Below are 11,157 nucleotides of genomic sequence, written 5' to 3'. Positions count from 1 at the left end.
CCTGCAGTACTACTAACTGCCCAACCCCCCACTCCACTGCCCACTCCTCCATCCATTTGAGTTGGCACTGCGCACGCAGCTTTAGTTGCATAGACAGCCAAGTGGAGCGTTGCCATTGCTCCATGTCCCTTAGAGTAGATGCTGAATTCCTCTGCACGAAATTAAAGTGTCTACATTGGTGAGAGGGGTGCGGGGGAGCGGCGTGGCTCAAACCGCAAAAACGTCCATCAAGCTGTAGGAACGGAGCAGCTAAAGCCAATAAAATTGTCATGCATTGACAAATAACATGGCCAGGCTTAGAAATAGACTGAGACAAGAACCCAAAGGAACTCAATGTATATTGCGTACACTCTAAGAAAAACATTAGTAACAAACTAAATTAAATATAAATACTTTTTAAAATATTTAACAAATGCCAAAAAGCAGCTGGCACGCCAATAAAGCAAACAATTTATAATATAAAAATATTTTTAAAAACACATTTATCAATGCATTTATTTTTTAAATGCTTTTGTATATTTTAAAATCGTTCGAAAGTGTTTTAAGTATTTTTGTAGCTAATTTATTAAATATTAATATAAATAAAAATATACTATAAATATTAAAAAATATATCAACACTAACAAAGTGCATAGAATATATTTTATATCGAGTTCTTAAGTCATGTGGACTTGCTCAAAATCATAACATTTTAAAAATTGTTAAAAATGTTATAAATTTATGAAACGATTTCTAATTATAAAATCTAACGATTTCATAAACTTATGACCTTTGGCTCAAAATCATTGCATTTTTTAAATTCTTTAATAATTTTATAAATTTTTGATTTAATAATTTATTTCACTTAGGATTTAATAATTTGTAAATGTAATAAAAATGTAAATTTTACTAAAGAATGACACTTGTTGAATTAAAAATGTCATAAAATCTAATAAACAAATTAAAATGTAAAATTATATAATTAGTATAATAAAATCATATTTTTTTAAATCAAAATATAATAGTTAGGATTAGTTTATTTTAAAAAAGTCTACAAATAATAACATTATTTTGTATTTTTTGTATAAATTATATATTTTTTATAATAAAAATCAATAATAAAAAATCAAAATATAATAGCTAAGATTTCTTTATTTTAAAAAAGTCTGCACATAATACTTATCATTATTTTGTATTTTTTGTATAATAATAATCAATAATAAAAATCAAAATATTATGTGAGGCTTTCTTTATTAAAAAAAAAATAAACAAATAATACTTATTTCATTATTTTGTTTTGTTTCATTATTTTGTATCAACTTTAAAATTTACAAACGATGCCTAATCAACTTTTCGCTCAGTGCAGCAAGGCCTAAGCCTAAGAAGAAAAAAAAACTAACCAAGTCAAGGGAAAATGGCGTTTACAAAAGGCCCAAAAAGCGACTGACTGCATTAAATAAAACAGCAATAAAAAAAGAGTAAAAAAAATAAAAAAAAAAAAAACGTAGCTTTTGCCGTTGCCATTTCCACTGCTTTTGGCTTTGGCCTCACTGCTTGCTTCAGTGCTTTTATCTGTCTGTCTGTCTGTCCGTCCGTCTGTCTGTGCCTGGGCTGCAATGCGGCTCCCACGCCTTCAAAATACAATATGTTAACAAACATGCTGCCAAGTGGCTGACAGCTTGGCCCAAAGGGAAGCGCAAAACTTTGGCCCAGCATCGGCTGCAGCGCAACTGACGCTGAATATTTCTTGTGAAGCACAAAAAAGCAACAAAAAATAAAACTAAGACACAAAAAAAAAGAAAAAGAAAAAGAGCGTAAAACAAAACGTGGCCGCAATGGCGGAGGAGGCAATGGCGCTGAAGCTGAAGATGGAGTTGGAGTTGCAGCTTAGAGTTAAAGTTGAAGTCGTCGGAGTCGTCTTCAAGGGCCCCACAGCCAACCAAAGAGCAAAAGTTTGCGCCCATAATCATGCGCGGGCTGCTGCCGCCGTCGCCGTCGCTGCCGCTGCTGCTGCTGGCATTGGCGTCAGCGTCGGCGCGCAAAACGTGCGCAGATTTCCAGCAGACGATAAAGCACAACAACAACAACAGCAACAAAGATGAAAAATAAGCAGCCGCAGCATGAGGCACAAAGCCGCTGGTCCATGGCACTCTTGGCAGCCATTTTGGCCACAATATGCTGCAGCTGCAGCACCGACAAAAAAAAAAATAAAAAATAAAAAATAAAAAACAAAAAGAAAAAGAAACTGGCAACAGCAACAACAACAACAAATTGCTTGCATGCAAAGCGACAGCAGCTAAAGCCAATTTTGAAATTTTCAAGAACACAGCGCTCCGGCCACAGTTGCTAGCTGCATGTATCTTTGAGATACATGCGCCTGCATCTGCATCTGCAAGTAGACAAAACTTGCCATTGACTGCTTGGCATCGATCAGTGTTGTTGTTGTTGCTGCAACTCGCATAGCTAGTTACAATTTTTCAACAATTTGCTGTTGCTGTTTGTCTTTTGACTTTTGCCTGGCAAACTGACATTGAAAGACACCTTTCAACTTTTTGTGCCTGAACTTTAGCGAGCTACAAAATTGACTTTATCTCGAGGGTTGCAATGCCAGAGGGAGCGAAGAGAAGGAGAGGAATGGCAGCGTTGTTATGCATATGCTGCTTAACTTATAAAGACAGCAAAAGTTATGCAGAACATTTTATTAATTTCTTGTACTTATGCTATAAATTTTAACTGGGCAGTAAGTACAATTAAGTGTTAAAATTCGAAGTGAATTTGTTAGGCAGTATAGAATTTTATAGTATAAATTTATTTTCTATCTTGTAATTCTTTCTATTATTTCTTTCTTGTAAGAATTTCCCTTCCCGATTAATTATCGAGCTTAGATAAATAAATAAACAAATTTTTAAATGTTGTGAATCTGTTCATAATGTGCATTATTAGGCAGCGTTATCATAATGAGACTTATTTATAAAATATAACGAAATAATAAATATATTTATATATATTTTTTTGCGTTTAATGATATCCATTGTATAAAGCAAATCTTAAACAACAAATAAAACTTTTTATATTATCAAAAATATATTAATAGGTAATTCTTTTTATTTTAATAAATTTGTTATTGTTATTTATTTAAACGCAAGCGACATAATCGAATTATTTTCAATTTAAAAATCATATTTTAGCACCAATAAAAAAGATGAAAAACCTACGCACTTTATTTAACTAAGCCATTAATTTTTTTTTTATATAACTTGTAATTTATTTAATCACAAGCGAAAAAAACGAATTTTAATAACAAATTTGAAAAATTTTCTGCATTTATTTAAGCAAATTTATTTAACTAAAGCAAATCATAAACAACAAATAATAACATTTTTTATACTATCCAAAATTGTTAATTTATATTTATAAACAACAAATAAAAACATTTTTTTATTATCCAAAATGCTTAATTTATTAATTTATATTTATAAACAACATTATTTGTTGTTTATTTGTTGTTTGCTGTTAATTTATTAATTTATATTGTTATTTATTTAAACGAAAGCGACATAAACGCATATTTTTCAATTAAAAAAACATTTTTTAAGCTCTAATGTAAAATATGAAAACCTTTTGTGCATTTATTTAACTAAATCCATTGAATTGATACTACTAACTACTTATAGTAGCTAAAATTAATTTTTCTGTAGTCTCAGCATATAAAAAATAAAAGACATTTATAATTGTGTTTAAAATATTGCGTATTAATTAAAAACAAACGATAAGCGAAGCAAATTTCTATTGTTAAGCTGTATTATAAATAAAATAAATTGCTTTAGTTTTATGTATTAGTTAGAAAATAAAGCTTAAGTGTCATTTATAATTTTTTATTTTATTTTTTTACTACAGTTAGTGTAGCAATTGTCATTTATAATTTTTTATTTTATAATTTTACTTTAATTAATGCAGCAATTGTCTTTTATATTATTTTATTTTATAATTTTACTATAGTTAGTGAGTCGATAGTCTTTTATCAATTCGAAATGCAAACAAATGTTGCTATAGCTATAAAAAACATACTTAAGCCATAGTGCAAATAGTTTGTGTACTTGGCAACTAAATTAATAAGCCACTTGCTAATGATAATGTCCTGGCGGCATTTACAGTTGCAGCTGCCAGTTGTGAGTAATGTCTGCTGACTTTCGTTTTAAGCCGCGATCTGTGCGCTGCGCTCTGCTCTGCTCTGCTCTGAGTTGAAGTTGAAGTTGGAAGCGCACAACGCCCGCCAAAGCTGCGCCCATTACTATTAGAGCTGGCCCACAACTATTACTTAATAGCGTATCCTGCATGCTCAAAGGCAAATCGACACGACTCGACTAAGACGCTGGGCTGCTGCTGCTGCTGCTGCTGCTTCGGCACTCCTTGTTGCAAAATGCGTGTAATTAAGCTGCAGCGTTTCAAATTGCAAACTGCGGCAAGTCTTAGCTGCGGCCAAGACTGCATTAGGCCAAGTTTCGTGTAATTTCCGCTGCATATTTTGTTTGGCTTTGACTCTGTGGCTCTAATGATCACTCACTGGTCAACTCTCAACATGTGTGTGTGTGTGTGTGCGTGTGTGTTCGCTTAGTCTATAAACTAGTTGTGGCGATACATCAATTAAATTTGCATTTTAATTTGACGTTTCGTTTTGTTTTGAAACGTGGCGCGCACTTTGTGTTTATGATTTATATGGGAGCTGCAGCAAAAAGTTGTTGATCTTGTTGGCGAGACTTGGGGGTTAGCAAGTGATCTCCAACCCACTGCAGCCCCCCGAGCTGAGGCACAAGCCAAATGCCAAATGTGGCCTGTCAGCATTTCCGTTCGCACTAGGCGCCAGGCGTAGCTCGCAATTTAAGCCATGGCCAGTTGCATGTTAAAGGTAAGTTAACTTGGCCAAAATAAAACCAACCACAAAAAAACGTAACGAAACGTGCGCGCAAAGACGTTTACATAATGGTAGCGAGGGTAGCGACTGGCAGTGGCTAAGGACGTTAGTCAGACAGCGGCCAACACCCACAACTTGGGCCGCAGCTCCTCCATCTCTGTCAAAATGCAAGGCGCGAATTGTAAATTTACAAATGCCGGAAACGCAAATTTTACCAAACTTGTTAAGCCGCAATAGCAACAGCAAAAAGTTGTTGGCCAAAAAGTTGGCAAACCAAATTGGCCGACAGCGCTCACTGCGTTGGCGTTCAGTTCGTTGTGGTTGTTGCCAATAGAACTTTTTGCATTACAATTGGCTGCAATTTGGCCTATTCCCCGCTATGATGGTGGCCAAGCACGCAATGGCCAAAATGTCTGTGCTAACCAAAAAATATAACAAAAGCGCAAAATTCGTTTTTTTTTTTGTTTTGCCGACGGCTACATAAATTTTCAAGACGCTACAACAATTAAAATGCAGCAGATATCAAATGTTATTTCTATGGATCTCATACCTATCATTAGCGCAGTTGTGTCCGAAAATGATGCACTACATCCGCCAGAAGTTCAACAATAATTCTTAACCCCATCATTACCACCGACCGACAACAGACAGACGCATATATCACATGATCGCAGGACTCCTCACATACCAACACGCATCAATCTGAAGTGCGCACCAGCTCGAGGATCAGCTTGAACCTCAACCTTTATCTCAATTGCTGCTCCCCACTCTCCACTCCCCACTCTTGGATTTATTTATTGACGTTTGGCCTGTCAGTTGTGCGCGAGGCTCTGGCTCTCGGTTTGACCCGCGCTCGCGTTCAAGCCTTTTGCATATTTATGCATTCGTATCTCGATTCGCATCCCCGCATATCTGTATCTGACTCTTGCTCTCAGTCATAAATCAGTATTTGTAGCGCCTGCGGCTCACTTACTTTAGTAGCTCCATTTATATATATATATATTATATGTATGTATGTGTGTGTCTGCATATTCATGAGTTTGATTGAACTTATAAATCACAAGGCACTAAGAAACTGAAAGAACTGCACTAGGATATTCAAGTTTCAAATTAAATATAAATCCGCAGCTTAAGCCAGAGAGTTAAAAATAATAAATAAAGTGGCTAAGTTATATAGTAATAATTATAGCTATGTAAAACAGATAATAATAATAATTATTTAATAATAACTAAAACTAAATATAAATCCTCAGCTCAAGCAAAGGAAAATTTTAATAAACAATAATAAATGAATATTAAACAAAAATACAATCATATACATATATAAATAAATGTGAGCAAATAATAATAAAATAATAATAAAAAAAAATATAAATTAAATCTTAATTCAATTATCAAGCAAATGATACTTCTTAAATTGAAGTTTAAAACAAATGTAGTAAATAACAATAAATAAATATAAGCAAATAATAATTAAGTAATAATAATCGCTATAGATAATAAATATAAATACAATATAACAAATAATAATTTAAATTATCTAATAATAATAAAAACTAAATATCAATGCACAGCTCAAGTAAAAGCAAATTTATAATAAGCAATATTAATAAAATAAAAAAATAAATATAAGCAAATAAGAATTAAGTTATAATATCGCTATTGGATAAAGATAAAATATAACAGATAATAATAATAATTAAAACTAAATGTAAATGCTAAGCTTAAGCAAAATAAATATAAGCAAATAATAATCGCAATAGATAATAGATAAAAATAAAATATAAATGAAACTTAATTCAATTATCAAGCAAATGTTGCTTATTATAATGTAGTATAAAAAACCAATACACACATACAAGCTAAAAACATGAATTAATTATGGTTTTTAGCTAATACTAATATTTTGAGCAAAAGCAGCTGCTAAAAATGAATTAAGTGGTACATCTTAATAATATTTGCTATTTATACTTTAGCTAATATAATAACCATATTATTTTTTGTTGATTTATGTTTGATTGCAGTTTATTTTGTATATTATTATTGGTATTTTGGTAATAATTTTATGTATTGAACGCGCTGGATGAATTGAACTTCAAATTTATTGCTGTAGAGCAAACTTTTCGACATGTGTTAACTAAGCTAGTATACAAATTATTAATATAGGCGATTGTAAAGAATGTATTGACGATTGGTGAATGTACTGAAGCTCCAAACTCACTCTATGCTAATTTAATTCGTGCATTGTAACATATAATTTTATTTTCTAGCTCTAGTTAAGAACAGGGAATGCAAAAAAATTAATTTTCTAGCATCATTTAATAGAATAAATGTAAAATTTCTGCATTATCCACAGTTTTATACTAAGTTGAAGTTCGTCCATCCAAAATAGTCATTAGTTTTCTTAATTCTGTCGCTATGCACTCTTCTGAACTCTATAAATTCCTCAAAAATCTAATTTTCATTAGCCAACTCTTTTAAATATTTGCAGCATTTGAGCTTTATATTCTCCCAATGAACTTCCGCTTTAATTTTTAGTGTCAATAGCCTTTGCAGCACCTGCGCTAACAAAAAAATCCAAAAACACTTTCTATGCGCAAAAATTTTAAAGTTCAGCTTGCCACACAACGGTTGTGCCACAAAAAAAAATATATATATTTAATTAATATGACACATATTGTATGCTGTGTGTTCTTCCAACACGCGTGTTTTTGTTCATATATATTTTTCAAATAAAGAAATGCGCTAATGAACCAACTAAGTTACATTTGCTGGGGTTTCTCAAAGCTTTTCGCAAGAGCGCCGAAAAGTCGCCGAAAGCATAATTAATCATGCAACAGCAAACAGCAACCGAGAGGCAAGAGCAACAAATTCTTAGGGCTATAACATGGAGTTGTTAGAGTTCCGCTTTTTATTTTTTTTTGCCGGCTTCTTAACTGAACTCCAGCGAACTGTAGGAAAACGCAGTTAGCCAAAAAAAAAAAAAACAAAAGCATATGTAGCCTGGCTGGCTATATGGCTACGAGTGATATTAACATATCATTATTATAGCCATTAGCACTTTTAATTGATGAGTTTTTTAGCTGCCGTCTGCCTCTCAAGTCTTCATTCTCTCCCCAGCCCCCCGTTTGTATCTCAGGCTGCTGCAGTCAAGTCGCAGCTTGCCAATCATTTGTCAATGGGTATAAATGTAAAAGAAACACAATTTTCAAACTCAAATATTATGTGCCAAAGAAGAAACCGACGGCATCAACCGGTGAAAATGGCCGCGGGTGAAAAAAAAAAACGCAAAAGGTCACGAGAGAGAAAAACAAAGCAAATGTTGTAAACAAATTGCGATTTGTTTTTACACCGCTTACAATTATGGGAAGCTGAAAAAATATTTGCGATTTTATGAAAACAAATGGAATTGTTTCTTAAGTAAATGCTGCAAGTCAAAGGAATTAATGAACTTTAAAACTATGAAACTAAGAGAATTAACAATAAATAAAAATATAAAATAAATTGTGTGCAATTTTTTAGTAATCTTATTATTATCTTATATATATTTATATATACATATGTGCTAATTTTTTTTTAACACAATTTTTTATCATCAAAATTTGGGCAATTCTTCGCATCACTTTTAAAAATAATACAATAAACTTTAATAAGTTAATTTTTATTTGTCATTGAGGTATCAAAATTACTTTTTGTATTAGATTTATATTAATTTCTTTTTTTTTTACTTACCTATTGCAATTTCAAAGTTTTAGAAAATAAATATATGTATACATTATTTAATTGCCCTTGACTTCAATGTTAAAAATTTTAAATATTTATATGTGCAACATCAATTGTTTTTCTTCAATTGATATTATAATTTTTTTTAATGCATATAATATTTTTTTAATACATTTTTATAAATAAATAAGAGAGAGTAAAAATGAGTATAAAAATTTGGATTCATTATTTAATTGCCCTTGGCTTAAATTTTGTTCTTCAATTGATGTTCCATATATTATTTTTTTTAAATACAATTTTTAAAAATAAATGAGACAGACTAAAAATGAGAATAACAATATGGCTACATTATTATACATATTGCCCTTGACTTAAATCTTTTCTCCACTTGATGTGGCACATATAAATTTTTTTAATACATTTTTATAAATTTATTTGTGTTTTATTGTATTTAAGCAGTTTTGGTTTAATATTTCTTAATCTAAATATCTAAATAAATTTTAATAATAAAACTTTTCAACTATTTATAAAAGTAAGCGCATAATTATTTGCATATTTTTGTTTTAGCCGTCAGTCTGCAATAATAAATTAAGCATTCATCTATATATTTCACACCAGACACTAAACTTTGGTTAATTTAAAACTGAAATACTATACGACGAGTGAGGCCCAGCGGGCATTTCAACTCAACTGTGCTACGTGCAAGATTTTTTGTCTTAATTAATTTAGTGCCACTAACTGGACACGAAGATCGCTGAGGTCAAACGTCGTTTTCATTGATGAATTTTGACAGATTTTTGGGTTTTAGGTTAATGAATGTGTACGAAACGGTTTGGTCAGATCATTAGCCAAGGCAAAGCAAACTTGGCTTAGAATCAACACATAGCTGTGGTGGGTGTTGCTTGGTTGGTTGGTGGTTGTTGAGCATGCAACAACAAAAGGATTCTTGAGTGCTTTGCATGTTGCATGACGCATGAATTTTGCTGTTTGAATTCCTTTGAAGATCGCAGCGAGCGATACGCAGGCAATTAAATTGAAATACACAACAGAGTTGTGCTTGAATTTAATACCGTTAGTTTGGCCTAGGTGTGCCCACTGTAGTTCTGAGGGGCGCCACGCCCACTGTAGACCCGAATTGCTAAGTTGGCTGGCACATGTTAGACACAAGTCCAAAAAGCAGCAGCGGACACGCCCGGCAGACGCCAATTATGTTTGAGCAGCGAGCCAAGGATGCGCCTGGAGCGCAGGATATGCCACAACAAAATAAAGTAAAAAGCAGAAACCGAAAGTTTTGATTCTGTGGCTTCTTGGGCTATCAAAAGCTCTGTGGCTGGGGCAGCTTAACGGAAATGGAAATGATGTTGCAGGTAGAGCTGGGGCAGCAATTAAGCAGTCGCCGCCAAGTGAACGTGGCATGCAGCATCGCAAGAAAGTGGCAGATACATCATAAACTGAACGCAATCCATCATGCGGCGAATCACGGCGTGATGAGTGCCGCAGCCCCCCACACACCCCTCCCTCCCCCACTACATTTCTGTTAAGCTTGTCGGCATCCTTTCCACTTTTGACGGCGCGTTCGCCGCACGAGCTAAGCCAAGACTTTTATAGTTTTTGCCCAATTTAGCTACCAATATATGCGCATATATCTGTACCGTTAGACAGGCTTTGCAGCTTTGCTCAGCTCAAGGTCACAATTTAATTGTCGACTGGCCATTTCCTTCTCTAATGCCGCTTGAACTACTTTCGGCCTCAATTCACGCCACAAGCGCTCAGCTGGCAATTAAAACAATTAGCTTAGTATCTGTCTCTGTCTCTCTCTATCTGTCTCTCTCTGCATGTGGCTTGCATCTGTAGCCAAAGAGGGCTAAGCTTTTATTTTCGCTGGAAGCAGCCACATCACGCCCATTAGCGACAATCAATCTCGACCAGCAACAACAACAACAACTTGCTCTGCATGCAGTGATAAAATTTCAGTTTCCTTTTTATTTTGTCTTTAGCTCTTTATTTTGCCGCTTTATTATTTACGTATGCGACTTGGCTAAGAAAACCCATAATTATGAAATTATTATTGAGCGCCAAGTTAGGCGCAAAATCTTGACTAACAACATAAAATCAAAAATAAATAATGCGCATTATGTTGTAAATATTTTTGCCGTCGCTAACTGACAAAATTTAAAGTTTTTGTTTCACTATATAAACAACGGTTAACATTAATGCAGAAATTGGCTACTATGAAATTGAAATTCATATTGCCTTTTTAATTAGCGCACTACACTTTAAGTCGTATTAATAATATAAAAATTATAATATAAAAAATTTATTTACTTAATTTTTAGCATATGAATAAAAAAAGTTTAAAATGAAAACAAACTTACTGCATTATAGTCGAGCTATGGATGTTGAGCACAATTTCGAATTCACACACTATCTGAAATAAAAAAAGAAAACTCTTTATGAGCAAAAATATTGATGAAGTACATAAGACTACAACATAGAAAACAAAAATGGGAAAAACTTAATAATTTTATTCTTAAGACATATGT

This window comes from Drosophila busckii, chromosome 2R (assembly GCF_011750605.1).
Source record: "Drosophila busckii strain San Diego stock center, stock number 13000-0081.31 chromosome 2R, ASM1175060v1, whole genome shotgun sequence".
Classification (NCBI taxonomy): domain Eukaryota; kingdom Metazoa; phylum Arthropoda; class Insecta; order Diptera; family Drosophilidae; genus Drosophila; species Drosophila busckii.
Note: the sequence above shows the minus strand (reverse complement) of the source record.